The 16553-nt window shown below is 65.0% G+C and overlaps 1 protein-coding gene across 4 annotated transcripts in view; it reads left to right on the top strand.

Moving 5' to 3' along the window:
• The first annotated feature begins 204 nt into the window (after positions 1 to 204).
• The window catches only part of LOC140418511 (thyroid hormone receptor-associated protein 3-like), a 160364-nt gene continuing 144015 nt past the window's right edge, over positions 205 to 16553 (top strand). For 3 of the 4 annotated variants that reach the window (XM_072502008.1, XM_072502027.1, XM_072501993.1), the window contains exon 1: positions 205 to 324. The gene's annotated coding sequence lies outside the window, so the exon portion shown is untranslated. Of the gene's footprint in view, positions 325 to 356; positions 376 to 16553 lie in introns of those variants that run through there. The other variant, XM_072501995.1, reaches the window with a different exon arrangement.

The following is a 16553-nucleotide window of genomic DNA, read 5'->3' as shown; positions in this document are numbered from 1 at the left end:
AAGCACTGCTCTTTCTGATCTCACCAGGAGTTGGTTACAAAGGCCATAATTGCATTGCCCATCCCCAGCAACAGGAGACGCGGGGGACTCTGGGAGCTGAAGTGTTGGCGCGGGAGGCGAGAGAGGAGGACTACATTGCCCGACGGGCGCCGCGGCGACGCAGGCGCAGTGAGCGGCGGTGGCCGGCTTGGCGCGGGGCAAGCGCAGTGAGCGCCGGTGGCCGGTTGGGCGCAGGCGCAGTGAGCGGCGGTGACCGGCTGAATTGCGCCGGGGAGTTGGAGTGAGGCGGACACGCGGACCGACCGACTGGGCGGGTGGCAAGCGGTAGGTGCGGCCCGGGAGGCAGCGGCGGTTAGAGCGCGAGGCGGAGAAGGGGTAATTAAACCGGCCGGGATTTTTAAGATTAAGGCCGCAGCAGCAGCCCCGAGTGCGGTGAGAGTGCGTGGCCGAGGCCGAGCTCCGGGGAGGCGGCGGCTACCCCCCCACCCCCACCCTACAAACCAACCCAGGGCCACAAGGCCCGAATCCTGGGGCGACGTCAGAGCCTCCTGACTCTGAGCGCTCCTCCTGAAATCGAGATGGCGAAATCGCACAAAGGCCCGAGCGAGCAAGAGGGGCCTAGGAGAACGGGGGGAGGAGGGGGAGCCGGGAGAATGAGGAGGGGAGCGGGGGGGGGGGGGGGGGAGAGAGAGGAGGGGAGCGGGGGGGGGGGGGGGGGGGAGAGAGAGGAGGGGGAGCGGGGGGGGGGGGGGGGGGGAGAGAGAGGAGGGGAGCGGGGGGGGGGGGGGGGGGAGAGAGGAGGAGGGGAGCGGGGGGGGGGGGGGGGGAGAGAGAGGAGGGAGCGGGGGGGGGGGGGGGGGGGAGAGAGAGGAGGGGAGCGGGGGGGGGGGGGGGGGGGGAGAGAGAGGAGGGAGCGGGGGGGGGGGGGGGGGGGGGGAGAGAGGAGGGGAGCGGGGGGGGGGGGGGGGGGGGGATGAGAGAGGGAGGGGGAGCGGGGGGGGGGGGGGGGGGGAGAGAGAGGAGGGGAGGGGAGCGGGGGGGGGGGGGGGGAGAGAGAGGAGGGGAGCGGGGGGGGGGGGGGGGGAGAGAGAGGAGGGGAGCGGGGGGGGGGGGGGGGGGGGAGAGAGAGGAGGGGAGCGGGGGGGGGGGGGGGGAGAGAGAGGAGGGGAGCGGGGGGGGGGGGGGGGAGAGAGAGGAGGGGAGCGGGGGGGGGGGGGGGGAGAGAGAGGAGGGGAGCGGGGGGGGGGGGGGGGAGAGAGAGGAGGGGAGCGGGGGGGGGGGGGGGGGAGAGAGAGGAGGGGAGCGGGGGGGGGGGGGGGGGAGAGAGGAGGGGAGCGGGGGGGGGGGGGGGAGAGAGAGGAGGGGAGCGGGGGGGGGGGGGGAGAGAGAGGAGGGGAGCGGGGGGGGGGGGGGGGGAGAGAGAGGAGGGGAGCGGGGGGGGGGGGGGGGGAGAGAGAGGAGGGGAGCGGGGGGGGGGGGGGGGAGAGAGAGGAGGGGAGCGGGGGGGGGGGGGGGAGAGAGAGGAGGGGAGCGGGGGGGGGGGGGGGAGAGAGAGGAGGGGAGCGGGGGGGGGGGGGGAGAGGGGGAGGGGGGGGGGGGGGAGAGAGGAGGGGAGCGGGGGGGGGGGGAGAGAGGAGGGGAGGGGGGGGAGAGAGGAGGGGAGGGGGGGGGGGGGAGAGAGGAGGGGAGCGGGGGGGGGGGGAGGGGAGGGGGAGAGGGAGCGGGGGGGGGAGAGAGGAGGGGAGCGGGGGGGGGGAGAGAGGAGGGGAGCGGGGGGGGGAGAGAGAGGAGGGGAGCGGGGGGGGAGGGGAGCGGGGGTGGGAGAGAGAGGAGGGGAGCGGGGGTGGGAGAGAGAGGAGGGGGAGCGGGGGTGGGAGAGAGAGAGGAGGGGGAGCGGGGGGGGGAGAGAGAGAGAGGAGGGGAGCGGGGGGGGGAGAGAGAGGAGGGGAGCGGAGGGGAGCGGGGGTGGGAGAGAGAGGAGGGGAGCGGGGGGGGAGAGAGAGAGGAGGGGAGCGGGGGGGGGGGAGAGAGAGAGGAGGGAGCGGGGGGGAGAGAGGAGGGGAGCGGGGGGGGGAGAGAGAGGAGGGGAGCGGGGGGGGGGGGGAGAGAGAGGAGGGGAGCGGGGGGGGGGAGAGAGAGAGGAGGGGAGCGGGGGGGGAGAGAGAGAGGAGGGGAGCGGGGGGGGAGAGAGAGAGGAGGGGAGCGGGGGGGGAGAGAGAGAGGGGAGCGGAGAGAGGAGGGGGAGCGGGGGGGGGGGAGAGAGAGGAGGAGAGCGGGAGGGAGAGAGGAGGAGAGCGGGGGGGGGGAGAGAGAGGAGGGGAGCGGGGGGGGGGAGAGAGGAGGGGAGCGGGGGGGGAGAGAGAGGAGGGGAGAGAGGGGAGCGGGGGGGGAGAGAGGAGGGGAGCGGGGGGGGAGAGAGAGGAGGGGGAGAGGGAGGGGAGAGAGGAGGGGAGCGGGGGGGGGAGAGAGAGGAGGGGGAGCGGGGGTGAGAGAGAGGAGGGGAGCAGGGGGGGAGAGAGAGGAGGGGAGCAGGGGGGAGAGAGGAGGGAGCGGGGGGGAGAGAGAGGAGGGGAGCGAGGGGGGGGGAGAGAGGAGGGGAGCGGGGGGGGAGAGAGAGGAGGGGAGCGGGGGCGGAGAGAGGAGGGGAGCGGGGGGGGGAGAGAGAGGAGGGGGGGAGGGGAGAGAGGAGGGGAGCGGGGGGAGAGAGAGGCGGGGAGTGGGGGGGGGAGAGAGAGGAGGGGAGCGGGGGGGGGAGAGAGAGGAGGGGAGCGAGGAGGGGAGGGAGAGAGGAGGGGAGCGGGGGGGGGAGAGAGAGGAGGGGAGCGGGGGGGGAGAGAGGGGAGGGGAGAGAGGAGGGGAGCGGGGGGAGAGAGAGGAGGGGAGCGGGGGGGGAGAGGAGGGGAGCGAGGGGGAGAGAGGAGGGGAGCGGGGGCGGAGAGAGGGGAGCGGGGGGGGTAGAGAGAGGAGGGGGGGGGGGAGAGAGAGGACGGGGGGAGGGGAGAGAGGAGGGGAGCGGGGGGAGAGAGAGGCGGGGAGTGGGGGGGGAGAGAGAGAGGCGGGGGAGTGGGGGGGGGAGGAGAGAGAGGGAGGGGAGCGGGGGGGGGAGAGAGAGGAGGGGAGCGGGGGGGGGAGAGAGGAGGGGAGCGGGGGGGAGGGAGGGGAGCGGGGGGGGAGAGAGGAGGAGAGCGGGGGGGGAGAGAGAGGGAGGAGGGGAGGGGGAGAGCGAGGAGGGGGAGGGAGAGAGGAGGGGGAGCGGGGGGGGGGGGAGAGAGGAGGGGAGCGGGGGGGGGGAGAGCGGGGGGGGGGAGAGAGGAGGGGAGCGGGGGGGGGAGAGAGAGAGGAGGGGAGCGGGGGGGAGAGAGAGGCGGGGAGTGGGGGGGGAGAGAGAGAGGAGGGGGAGCGGGGGGGGGAGAGAGAGGAGGGGAGCGGGGGGGGAGAGAGAGGAGGGGAGCGGGGGGGGAGAGAGGAGGGGAGCGGGGGGGAGAGAGAGGAGGGGAGCGGGGGGGGGGAGAGAGGAGGAGAGCGGGGGGGGAGAGAGAGGGAGGAGGGGAGGGGGAGAGCGAGGAGGGGAGGGAGAGAGGAGGGGAGCGGGGGGGGAGAGAGAGGAGGGGAGCGGGGGGAGGGAGGGGAGAGGAGGGGAGCGGGGGGGGAGAGAGAGGAGGGGAGCGGGGGGGGGGGGGAGGGGAGAGGGAGGGGAGCGGGGGGGAGAGAGGAGGGGAGCGGGGGGGAGAGAGAGGAGGGGAGCGGGGGGGGAGAGAGAGGAGTGGAGCAGGGGGGAGAGAGGAGGGGAGCGGGGGGGGGGAGAGAGATGAGGGGAGCGAGGGGGGGGGGAGAGAGGAGGGGAGCGGGGGGGGAGAGAGATGAGGGGAGCGGGGGGGGGGAGAGAGGAGGGGAGCGGGGGGGGGAGAGAGATGGGGGGGAGAGAGGAGGGGAGCAGGGGGGGAGAGAGGAGGGGAGCGGGGGGGGAGAGAGATGAGGGGAGCGAGGGGGGGGAGAGAGGAGGGGAGCGGGGGGGGGGGAGAGAGATGAGGGGAGCGGGGGGGGGGAGAGAGGAGGGGGAGCGGGGGGGGAGAGAGATGGGGGGGAGAAGAGGAGGGGAGCGGGGGGGAGAGAGGAGGGGAGTGGGGGCGGAGAGAGGAGGGGGGTAGAGAGGAGGGGAGCGGGGGGGAAGAGAGGAGGGGAGCAGCGGGGGGGGGAGAGAGGAGGGGAGCGGCGGGGGGGGAGAGAGGAGGGGAGAGGAGGGGAGCGGGGGGGGAGAGAGGAGGGGAGAGGAGGGGAGCGGGGGGGCGGAGAGAGGGAGGAGGAGAGCGGGGGGGAGAGGGAGGAGGAGAGCGGGGGGGGAGAGGGAGGAGAGCGGGGGGTGGGAGAGAGAGGAAGGGAGGGGGGCTAGAAGGGGGATGAGGAGGAGGGGGCTAGGAGAATGAGGGAGGAGGAAGGGGGCCTGAGGAGACTGAGGGAGGGGGTCTAGGAGAATGAGGGAAGAGGAGGGGGTGAGGGGAGTGGGGGATTTCGAGAATGAGGGAGGAGAAGGGGGGACTTGGAGAATGAGGTGGGTGAAGGGAAGAGGAGGAGGGCTGGGAGGAGGAGGGGGGCTAGGAGAATGAAGGAGGGGAGTGAGGGATTTTGAGGGCTGGGAGGAGGAGGGGGGCTAGGAGAATGAGGGAGGGGAGTGAGGGATTTTGAGAATGAGGGAGGAGAAGGGGGACTTGAAGAATGAGGGGAAGAGGAGGAGGAGTGGGTGAGGAGTATGGGGGGGCGAGGAGAATGAGGGAGAAGGGTGGGTGAGGAGAATGAGGGAGGAGGGTGGGGCGAGGAGAATGAGGGAAGAGGGGGGCGTGGAGAATGGAGTAAGGGGGCTGGGAGGAGGAGGGGGTGATGAGAATGAGGGAGGAGGAGGGGCGAGGAGAATGAGGGAGGGGGCGAGGAGAATAGAGGAGGGGGGTGCTGGGAGAATGAGGGAGGGGGCTAGGAGAATGAGGGGAAGAGGAGGGGGGGCGAGGAGAGGGAGGAAGAGGGGGGCTAGGAGACTGAGGGAGGAGGAGGGGGGTGCTAGGAGAGCGGGGGAGAAGGAGGGGGTGTCTAGGAGAGTGAGGGGGTGAGGAGCATGCGGGAGGAGGAGGGTGGCGGGGGGAATGAGGGAGGGGGAGCTGGAAGAATGAGGGCGGAGGGGGGGGCTCTGAGAATGAGGGAGGAGGTGTGGTTACTAGGAGGAGGGGGAGACTTGGAGAATGAAGGAGGGGTGACTCGGAGACTGAGGGAGGAGGAGGTGGGGATGGCTGGGAGGATGAGGGAGTAGAGGAGGGGGGTGAGGAGGAGGAGAATGAGGTAGGAATAGGGGGTGAGGAGAATGAGGGAAGAGGAGGGGGGCAAGGAGAATGGGGTAGGTGAGGAAAATGAAGGAGGAGGAGGGGAGGCGAGGAGAATGAGGAAGGAAGGGGCGAGGAGAATGAGGGAGGAGGGAGCGAGGAGAATGAGGGAGGGGGGTTAGGGAGATTGGAGAATGAGGGGGGACTAGGAGACTGAGGGAAAGGAGGAGGGGAGGGCTAGGAGAATGAGGGGTCTAAGAGAATGAGTGCGGTGAGGGGAAGAGGAGGCGGGAGTGAGGAGAATGGGGGGGTGAGGAGACTGAGGGAGGAAGAAGGGGGTGAGGAGAATGAGGGAGGGGGAAGGGGCCCGGGGAGGAGGAGGGGGGGCTAGGAGAATGAGGGAGGAGGAGGGGGGCTAGGAGAATGAAGGAGGAGGAAGGGGGCCTGAGGAGAATGAGGGAGGGGGATGAGGAGGAGGGGGTCTAGGAGAATGAGGGAAGAGGAGGGGGTGAGGGGAGTGGGGGATTTCGAGAATGAGGGAGGAGAAGGGGGGACTTGGAGAATGAGGGGGGTGAAGGGAAGCGGAGGAGGAGGGGGGCTAGGAGAATGAGGGAGGAGAAGGGGAGACTGAGGGAAAGGAGGAGGGGGGTGCTAGGAGACTGAGGGAGGAGGAAGGAGTGAGGAGAATGAAGGCAGGAGAGGGGGGGCTAGGAGAATGTTGGAGGAGGAGGGGGCTTGGAGAATGAGGGAGGGGGTGCGAGGAGAGTGGGGGAGGAGGACCGGGGGTGAGGAGAATGAGGCAGGAGAGGGAGGGGTGCTAGGAGAATGAGGGAGGAGCGGGTGCTCGGAGAATGAGGCAGGAGGAAGGTTGCCGAGGAGGGGGGCTAAGAGAATGAGGGTGGTCAGGAGAATGAGGGGGGAGGAGGGGGCTAGGATAATGAGGGAGGAGGAGGGGGGCTTGGAGAATGAGGGTGGGGGCTAGGAGAATGGGGGATGAGGAAGGGGACCGAGGAGAATGACGGAGGAGAAGGGGGGGCTGGGAGGAGAAGGGGGGTAAGGAGAATGAAGGAGGAGCAGGGGGGTGAGGAGAATGAGGGAGGAGGAGGGGGCGAGGCGAATGAGGGAGGAGGAGAGGAGAATAAGGGAGGAGGAGGGGGGTGAGGAGAATGAAGGAGGAGCAGGGGGGTGAGGAGAATGAGGGAGGAGGGGGTGAGGAGAATGCGGGAGGAGGGGGCGAGCAGAATGAGGGAGGGAGTGGGGGATTTCAAGAATTAGGGTGGAGAAGGGCGGACTTGGAAAATGAGGGGGTGAGGAGAATGAGGGGGTGCGAGGAGAGTGAGGGTGGATGAGGGAGGACGAGGGGCTTAGAGAATGAGGGAGGTGAGGAGAATGAGGGAGGAGGAAGTGGGCCGGGGAGGAGGAGGAGGGGGGCTATGAGAATGAGGGAGGAGGAGGGGTATAGGAGAATGAGGGAGGATGAAGGGGGCTAGGAGAATGAGGGAGGAGGAGGGGGTGCTAGGAGAATGAGGGAGGAGGAGGGGGAACTTGGGGAATGAAAGAGGGGGGGCTAAGAGAATGAGGGAGGAGGAAGGGGACCGGGGAGGAGGAGGAGGGGGCTAGGAGAATGAGGGAGGAGGAGGGGGGCTAGGAGAATGAGGGAGGAGGAAGGGGACCGAGGAGAATGAGGGAGGAGGAGGGGGCGAGGAGAGTAAGGGAGGAGGAGGGGGTGAGGAGAATGAGGGAGGAGCAGGGGGGTGAGGAGAAAAAGGGAGGAGGGGGGGTGGGAGAATGAGGGAGGAGGGGGCGAGCAGAATGATGGGGGGAGTGGCGGTTTTCAAGAATGAGGGTGCAGAAGGGCGGACTTGGAGAATGAGGGAGGTGAGAGGAAGAGGGTGCGAGGTGAGGGAGGAGGAGGAAGGGGGTGAGGAGAATGAGGCAGGAGAAGGGGGGGGTTAGGAGAATGAGGGAGCAGGAGGGGGGGTGCTAGGACAATGATGGTGGAGGAAGGGGTGCTAGGAGAATGAGGGAGGTGAGGGGAAGAGGAGGAGAATGAAGGGGTGTGAGGGTGGAGGAAGGGGGATGAGGAGAATGAGGGATAACGAGGGACTGAGAGAATGAGGGAGGCGAGGACAATGAGGGAGGGGGGCTAGGAGAATGAGGAAGGGGGCCTGAGGAGAATGAGGGAGGAGGAGGGGGTCTAGGAGAATGAGGGAAGAGGAGGGGTTGAGGAGGAAGGTGAGGAGAATGAGGGGGTGGAGGGGGGCTGGGAGGAGGAGGGGGCCTTCGTGAATGAGGGAGGAGGAGGGTGTGAGGAGAATGGATGAGAATGAGGGAAGAGGAGGGGTTGAGGAGAATGAGGGGTTGGAGGGGGGCTGTGAGGAGGGGGCCTTTGTGAATGAGGGAGGAGAGGGGGGCGAGGAGGGAGTGAGGGATTTCGAGAATGAGGGAGGAGAAGGGGGACTTGGAGAATGAGGGAGGTGAGGGGAAGAGGAGGAGGGGGGTGAGGAGAATGGGGGGGCGAGGAGAGTGAGGGAGGAAGAAGCGGGTGAGGAGAATGTGGGATGAGGGGCGAGGAGAATGAGGGAAGAGGAGGGGTGAGAAGAATGAGGGAGGAGATGGGGAAGGAGGAGAATGAGGGCGAAGGGAGAGGAGAATGAGGGAGGTGAATGGGGGACTTGGAGAATGAGGGAGGTGAGGGGAAGAGGAGGAAGGGGGGTGAGGAGAATGAGGCAGGAGAAGGAGGAGGTGCTAGGAGAATGAGGGAGGAGGAGGGGGGTGCTAGGAGAATGAGGGAGGAGCAGGGGGGATTTGGAGAATGAGGGAGGAGAAGGGGAGACTAGGAGACTGAGGGAAAGGCGGAGGGGGGTGCTAGGAGACTGAGGGAGGAGGAAGGGGTGAGGAGAATGAAGGCAGGAGGGGGGGCTAGGAAAATAAGGGAGGAGGAGGGGGTGCTAGGAGAATGTTGGAGGAGGAGGGGGTGCTAGGAGAATGAGGGAGGGGACTAGTAGAATGAGGGAGGTGAGGGGAAGAGGAGGAGGGGTTGAGGAGAACGAGGGGGGTGCGAGGAGAGTGAGTGAGGAGGACGGGGGTGAGGAAAATGAGGCAGGAGAGGGGGGTGCTAGGAGAATGAGGGAGGAGGGGGTGCTAGGAGAATGAGGGAGGAGGAGGGGGGCTAAGAGAATGAGGGGGGAGGAGGGGGGCTAAGAGAATGAGGGGGGAGGAGGGGGAGGCTAGGTGAATGAGGGCGGGGGCTAGGAGAATGAGGGAGGAGGAAGGGGGCCGAGGAGAATGAGGGAGGAGAAGGGGGGCTGGGAGGAGGAGGGGGGTAAGGAGAATAAGGAAGGAGTATGGGGCGAGGAGAATGACGGAGGAGGAGAGGCGAGGAGAATAAGGGAGGAGGAGGGGGTGAGGAGAATGAAGGAGGAGCAGGGGGGTGAGGAGAATGAAGGAGGAGGAGGCGAGAATAATGAGGGAGGAGGAGGGGTGAGGAGAATGAGGGTGGAGGAGGGGAGAATGGGGGAGGAGGAGGGGGTGAGGAGAATGAGGGAGGAGGAGGCGAGCAGAATAAGGGAAGGGGAGTGGGGGATTTCAAGAATGAGGGTGGAGAAGGGCGGACTTGGACAATGAGGGAGGTGAGGGGAAGAGGAGGAGTGGGTGAGGAGAATGAGGGGGTGCGAGGAGAGTGAGGGTGGAGGAAGGGATGAGGGGAATGAGGGAGGACGAGGGGCTAAGAGAATGAGGGAGGTGAGGAGAATGAGGGAGGAGGAAGGGGGCCCGGGAGGAGGAGGGGGGCTAGGTGAATGAGGGAGGAGTCGGGGAGCTAGGAGAATGAGGGAGGATGAAAGGGGCTAGGAGAATGAGGGAGGAGGAGGGGGGAAGGAGAATGACGGAGGAGGGGGGGCTAGGAGAATGAGGAGAAGGGGGTGAAGAGAATGAGGGGGTGCGAGGAGAGTGAGGGAGGAGGACGGGGGATGCTCGGAGAATGAGGGAGGAGCAGGGGGATGCTAGGAGAATGAGGGAGGAGGAGGGGGAACTTGGAGAATGAATGAGGGGAGATGAGGAGGGGGGCTAAGAGAATGAGGGAGGAGGAGGAGGGGGCTAGAAGAATGAGGGAGGAGGAAGGGGGCCGGGGAGAATGAGGGAGGAGGAGGGTGGCTGTGAGGAGGAGGGGGCAAGGAGGAGGAGGGGTGAGGAGAAAGAGGGAGGAGGGGGCGAGGAGAATGGAGGAGGAGGGGGGGTGGGAGAATGAGGGAGGAGGGGGCGAGCAGAATGAGGGAGGGGGAGTGGGGATTTTCAAGAATGAGGGTGCAGAAGGGCGGAGTTGGAGAATGAGGGAGGTGAGGGGAAGAGGAGGAGAGGGAGGAGGAGGAAGAAGGGGGTGAGGAGAATGAGGCAGGAGAGGGGGGGCTAGGAGAATGAGGGAGCAGGAGGGGGGTGCTAGGACAATGATGGAGGAGGAAGGGGTGCTAGGAGAATGAGGGAGGTGAGGGGAAGAGGAGGAGAGGGTGAGGAGAATGTGGGTTGCGAGGAGTGAGGGTGGAGGAAGGGGAATGAGGAGAATGAGGGATAACGAGGGGCTAAGAGAATGAGAGAGGTGAGGACAATGAGGGAGGAGGAATGGGTCCGGGGAGGAGGAGGGGGGGCCTGATGAATGAGGGGGGCTAGGAGAATGAGGGAGGAGGAGGGTGTCTAGGAGAATGAGGGACGAGGAGGGGGTGAGGAGAATGGAGGAGGGGGTGAGGGCAGTGGGGGATTTCGAGAATTAGGGAGGAGAAGGGGGGACTTGGAGATTGAGGGGGGTGAAGGGAAGAGGAGGAGGGGGTGAGGAGAATGAGGGGGTGGAGGAGGGCTATGAGGAGGAGGGGGGCTAGGAGAATGAGGGAGGAGGAGGGGGTGAGGAGAATGGAGGGGAGTGAGGGATTTCGAAAATGAGAGAGAAGGGGGGACTTGGATAATGAGGGGAAGAGGAGGGGGGGTGAGGAGAGTGAGGGAGGAAGAAGGGTGAGGAGAATGCGGGAGGAGGGGGCGAGGAGAATGAGGGAAGAGGAGGGGGTGAGGAGAATGAGGGACGAGGAGGGGCCGAGAAGAATGAGGAAGGAGATGGGGAAGGAGGAGAATGAGGGCGGAGGGGGCGAGGAGAATGGGAGGAGGAGGGGGCGAGGAGAATGAGGGAAGAGTAGGGGGCAAGGAGGCGGTGAGAAGAATGAAGGAGGAGGAGGGGGTGAGGAGAATGAGGGAGGAGGGGAAGAGGAGAATGAGGGAGGAGGGGGAAGAGCAGAATGAGGGAGGGAGTGGGGGATTTCGAGAATGAGGGAGGAGAAGGGGGACTTGGAGAATGAGGGAGGGGGCAAGGAGAAGGAGGGACGAGGAGAAGGGGAGGCTAGGAGAATGAGGGAGGGGGCTAGGATAGTGAGGAGGAAGGGGGTGAGGAGAATGAGGGAGGTGAATGGGGGACTTGGAGAATGAGGGAGGTGAGGGGAAGAGGAGGAGGGGGTGAGGAGAATGAGGGGGTGCGAGGAGGAAGGGGGATGAGGAGAATAAGGCAGGAGAGGGGGGTGCTAGGAGAATGAGGGAGGAGGCGGAGGGGGTGCTAGGAGAATGAGGGATGAGGAGGGGAGATTTGGAGAATGAGGGAGGAGAAGGGGAGACTAGGAGAGTGAGGGAAAGGAGGAGGGGGGTGCTAGGAGACTGAGGGAGGAAGGAGTGAGGAGAATGAAGACAGGAGAGGGGGGCTAGGAGAATGAGGGAGGGGCTGCTAGGAGGATGTTGGAGGAGGAGGGGGTGCTAGGAGAATGAGGGAGGGGTCTAGGAGAATGAGGAGGGGGTGCGAGGAGAATGAGGGTGGAGGTAGGGAGACGAGGGGAATGAGGGAGGACGAGGGGCTAAGAGAATGAGGGAGGTGAGGAGGAGGAGGGGGTGAGGAGAATGGAGGGGAGTGAGGGATTTCGAGAATGAGAGAGAAGGGGGGACTTGGATAATGAGGGGAAGAGGAGGGGGGGTTAGGAGAGTGAGGGAGGAAGAAGGGTGAGGAGAATGAGGGAGGAGGGGGCGAGGAGAATGAGGGAAGAGGAGGGGGTGAGGAGAATGAGGGACGAGGAGGGGCCGAGAAGAATGAGGAAGGAGATGGGGAAGGAGGAGAATGAGGGCGGAGGGGGCGAGGAGAATGGGAGGAGGAGGGGGCGAGGAGAATGAGGGAAGAGTAGGGGGCAAGGAGGCGGTGAGAAGAATGAAGGAGGAGGAGGGGGTGAGGAGAATGAGGGAGGAGGGGAAGAGGAGAATGAGGGAGGAGGGGGAATAGCAGAATGAGGGAGGGAGTGGGGGATTTCGAGAATGAGGGAGGAGAAGGGGGACTTGGAGAATGAGGGAGGGGGCAAGGAGAAGGAGGGACGAGGAGAAGGGGAGGCTAGGAGAATGAGGGAGGGGGCTAGGATAGTGAGGAGGAAGGGGGTGAGGAGAATGAGGGAGGTGAATGGGGGACTTGGAGAATGAGGGAGGTGAGGGGAAGAGGAGGAGGGGGTGAGGAGAATGAGGGGGTGCGAGGAGGAAGGGGGATGAGGAGAATAAGGCAGGAGAGGGGGGTGCTAGGAGAATGAGGGAGGAGGCGGAGGGGGTGCTAGGAGAAAGGGATGAGGAGGGGAGATTTGGAGAATGAGGGAGGAGAAGGGGAGACTAGGTGAGTGAGGGAAAGGAGGAGGGTGCTAGGAGACTGAGGGAGGAAGGAGTGAGGAGAATGAAGACAGGAGAGGGGGGCTAGGAGAATGAGGGAGGGGCTGCTAGGAGGATGTTGGAGGAGGAGGGGGTGCTAGGAGAATGAGGGAGGGGACTAGTAGAATGAGGGAGGTGAGGGGAAGAGGAGGAGGGGTTGAGGAGAACGAGGGGGTGCGAGGAGAGTGAGTGAGGAGGACGGGGGTGAGGAAAATGAGGCAGGAGAGGGGGGTGCTAGGAGAATGAGGGAGGAGGGGGTGCTAGGAGAATGAGGGAGGAGGAGGGGGGCTAAGAGAATGAGGGGGGAGGAGGGGGGCTAAGAGAATGAGGGGGGAGGAGGGGGAGGCTAGGTGAATGAGGGCGGGGGCTAGGAGAATGAGGGAGGAGGAAGGGGGCCGAGGAGAATGAGGGAGGAGAAGGGGGGCTGGGAGGAGGAGGGGGGTAAGGAGAATAAGGAAGGAGTATGGGGCGAGGAGAATGACGGAGGAGGAGAGGCGAGGAGAATAAGGGAGGAGGAGGGGGTGAGGAGAATGAAGGAGGAGCAGGGGGGTGAGGAGAATGAAGGAGGAGGAGGCGAGAATAATGAGGGAGGAGGAGGGGTGAGGAGAATTAGGGTGGAGGAGGGGAGAATGGGGGAGGAGGAGGGGGTGAGGAGAATGAGGGAGGAGGAGGCGAGCAGAATAAGGGAAGGGGAGTGGGGGATTTCGAGAATGAGGGAGGAGAAGGGGGACTTGGAGAATGAGGGAGGGGGCAAGGAGAAGGAGGGACGAGGAGAAGGGGAGGCTAGGAGAATGAGGGAGGGGGCTAGGATAGTGAGGAGGAAGGGGGTGAGGAGAATGAGGGAGGTGAATGGGGGACTTGGAGAATGAGGGAAGTGAGGGGAAGAGGAGGAGGGGGTGAGGAGAATGAGGGGGTGCGAGGAGGAAGGGGGATGAGGAGAATAAGGCAGGAGAGGGGGGTGCTAGGAGAATGAGGGAGGAGGCGGAGGGGGTGCTAGGAGAAAGGGATGAGGAGGGGAGATTTGGAGAATGAGGGAGGAGAAGGGGAGACTAGGTGAGTGAGGGAAAGGAGGAGGGTGCTAGGAGACTGAGGGAGGAAGGAGTGAGGAGAATGAAGACAGGAGAGGGGGGCTAGGAGAATGAGGGAGGGGCTGCTAGGAGGATGTTGGAGGAGGAGGGGGTGCTAGGAGAATGAGGGAGGGGTCTAGGAGAATGAGGGAGGTGAGGGGAAGAGGAGGAGGGGGTGCGAGGAGAATGAGGGTGGAGGTAGGGAGACGAGGGGAATGAGGGAGGACGAGGGGCTAAGAGAATGAGGGAGGTGAGGAGAATGAGGGAGGAGGAAGGGGGCCGGGGAGGAGGAGGGGGGCTAGGAAAATGAGTGAGGTTGAGGGGAGCTAGGAGAATGAGGGAGGATGAAAGGGCCTAGGAGAATGAGGGAGGAGGAGGGTCGAAGGAGAATGACGGAGGAGGGGGGGCTAGGAGAATGAGGGGAAGAGGAGAAGGGGGTGAAGAGAATGAGGGGGTGCGAGGAGAGTGAGGGAGGAGGACGGGGGATGCTCGGAGAATGAGGGAGGAGGAGGGGGATGCTAGGAGAATGAGGGAGGAGGAGGGGGAACTTGGAGAATGAATGAGGGGAGATGAGGAGGGTGGCTAAGAGAATGAGGGAGGTCAGGAGAATGAGGGAGGAGGGGGCTAGAAGAATGAGGGAGGAGGAAGGGGGCCGGGGAGAATGAGGGAGGAGGAGGGGTGGCTGTAAGGAGGAGGGGGGCAAGGAGGAGGAGGGGGGAGCAGGGGGGTGAGGAGAAAGAGTGAGGAGGGGGCGAGGAGAATGGAGGAAGAGGGGGGTGGGAGAATGAGGGAGGGGGCAAGGAGAAGGAGGGGGGACGAGGAGAAGGGGAGGCTAGGAGAATGAGGGAGGGGGCTAGGATAGTGAGGAGGAAGGTGGTGAGGAGAATGAGGAGGTGCGAGGAGGAAGGGGGGTGAGGAGAATGAGGCAGGAGAGGGGGTGCTAGGAGAATGAGGGAGGAGGAGGGGGGGTGCTAGGAGAATGTGGGAGGAGGAGGGGAGATTTGGAGAATGAGGGAGGAGAAGGGGCGACTAGGAGAGTGAGGGAAAGGAGGAGGGAGGTGCTAGGAGACTGAGGGAGGAGGAAGGAGTGAGGAGAATGAAGACAGGAGGGGGGGGCTTGGAGGAGGAGGGGGTGCTAGGAGAATGAGGGAGGGGGCTAGGAGAATGAGGGAGGTGAGGGGAAGAGGAGGAGGGGTTGAGGAGAACGAGGGGGTGCGAGGAGAGTGAGGGAGGAGGACCGGGGGTGAGGAGAATGAGGCAGGAGAGGGGGGTGCTAGGAGAATTGAGGGAGGAGGGGGTGCTAGGAGAATGAGGGAGGAGGAAGGGTGCCGAGGAGAATGAGATGGGGGGGGGGTGAAGAGAATGACGGTGGTCATGAGAATGAGGGGCGGGGAGGAGGAGGGGGCTAGGTGAATGAGGGAGGAGGAGGAGGGGGGCTTGGAGAATGAGGGAGGGGGCTAGGAGATTGAGGGAGGAGGAAGGGATCCAAGGGGAATGAGGGAGGAGGAGGGGGGTAAGGAGAATAAGGGAGGAGGAGGGAGCGAGGAGGAGAGTCGAGGAGAATAAGGGAGGAGGAGGGGAGTGAGGAGAATGAAGGAGGAGCAGGGGGGCGAGGAGAATGAGGGAGGAGGAGGGGGCGAGGAGAATGAGGGAGGAGGAGGGGGCGAGGAGATTGAGGGAGGAGGAGGGGGCGAGGAGAATGAGGGAGGAGGAGGGGGTGAGGAGAATGAGGGAGGAGGGGGTGAGGAGAATGAGGGAGGAGAAGGGGGGCTGGAAGGAGGAGGGTGGTAAGGAGAATAAGGGAGGAGGAGGGGGTGAGGAGAATGAGGGAGGAGGAGAGGCGAGGAGAATAAGGGAGGAGGAGAGGCGAGGAGAATAAGGGAGGAGGAGGGGGGTGAGGCGAATGAAGGAGGAGCAGGGGGGTGAGGAGAATGAAGGAGGAGGGGAGAATGAGGGAGGAGGAGGGGTGAGGAGAATGGAGGAGGAGGAGGGGGTGAGGAGAATGAGGGAGGAGGGGGCGAGCAGAATGAGGGAGGGGGAGTGGGAGATTTCAAGAATGAGGGTGGAGAAGGCGGACTTGGAGAATGAGGGAGGTGAGGGGAAGAGGAGGAGTGGGTGAGGAGAATGAGGAGGTGCGAGGAGAGTGAGGGTGGAGGAAGGGTGATGAGGGAGGATGAGGGGCTAAGAGAATGAGGGCGGTGAGGAGAATGAGGGAGGAGGAAGGGGACCGGGGAGGAGGAGGGGGGCTAGGGGAATGAGGGAGGAGGAGGGGAGCTAGGAGAATGAGGGAGGATGAAAGGGGCTAGGAGAATGAGGGAGGAGGAGGGGGGCTAGGAGAATGACGGAGGAGGGGGGCTCGGAGAATGAGGGAGGTGAGGGGAAGAGGAGAAGGGGGGTGCGAGGAGAGTGAGGGAGGAGGAGGGGGGTGCTAGGAGAGTGAGGGAGGAGGAGGGGGGAACTTGGAGAATGAATGAGGGGAGATGAGGAGGGGGGCTAAGAGAATGAGGGAGGTCAGGAGAATGCGGGAGGAGGAAGGGGGCCGGGGAGGAGGAGGAGGGGGCTAGAAGAATGAGGGAGGAGGAAGGGGGCCGGGGAGAATGAGGGAGGAGGAGGGGGGCAAGGAGGAGGAGGGAGGAGCAGGGGGTGAGGAGAAAGAGGGAGGAGGGGGCGAGGAGAATGGAGGAGGAGGAGGGAGGGTGGGAGAATGAGGGAGGAGGGGGCGAGCAGAGTGAGGCAGTGGGAAGAATGAGGGTGCAGAAGGGCGGAGTTGGAGAATGAGGGAGGTGAGGGGAAGAGGAGGGTGCTAGGAGAATGAGGGAGCAGGAGGGGGTGCTAGGACAATGATGGAGGAGGAAGGGGTGCTAGGAGAATGAGGGAGGGGGCTAGGAGAATGAGGGAGGTGAGGGGAAGAGGAGGAGAGGGTGAGGAGAATGAGTGGGTGTGAGGGTGGAGGAAGGGTGATGAGGAGAATGAGGGATAACGAGGGGCTAAGAGAATGAGGGAGGTGAGGACAATGAGGGAGGAGGAGGGGGGGCTAGGTGAATGAGGGGGGCTAGGAGGAGGAGGAAGGGGGCCTGAGGAGAATGAGTGAGGAGGAGTGGGGCTAGGAGAATGAGGGAGGAGGAAGGGGGCCTGAGGAGAATGAGTGAGGAGGAGGGGGTCTAGGAGAATGAGGGAAGAGGAGGGGGTGAGGAGAATGGAGGAGGGGAGTGGGGGATTTCAAGAATGATGGAGGAGAAGGGGGACTTGGAGAATGAGGGGGGTGAAGGCAAGAGGAGGAGGGGGTGAGGAGAATGAGGGGGTTGAGAAGGGCTGGGAGGAGGAGGGGGGCTAGGAGAATGAGGGAAGAGGAGGGGGTGAGGAGAAAGGAGGAGGGGGTGAGGGATTTCGAGAATGAGGGAGGAGAAGGGGGGGCTTGGAGAATGAGGGGAAGAGGAGGAGGGGGGGTGAGGAGAGTGAGGGAGGAAGAAGGGGG

This window comes from Scyliorhinus torazame, chromosome 1 (genome assembly GCF_047496885.1).
Source record: "Scyliorhinus torazame isolate Kashiwa2021f chromosome 1, sScyTor2.1, whole genome shotgun sequence".
In the NCBI taxonomy this organism is placed as follows: domain Eukaryota; kingdom Metazoa; phylum Chordata; class Chondrichthyes; order Carcharhiniformes; family Scyliorhinidae; genus Scyliorhinus; species Scyliorhinus torazame.
Note: the sequence above shows the minus strand (reverse complement) of the source record. Positions and strands in the feature narration are given on the sequence as shown.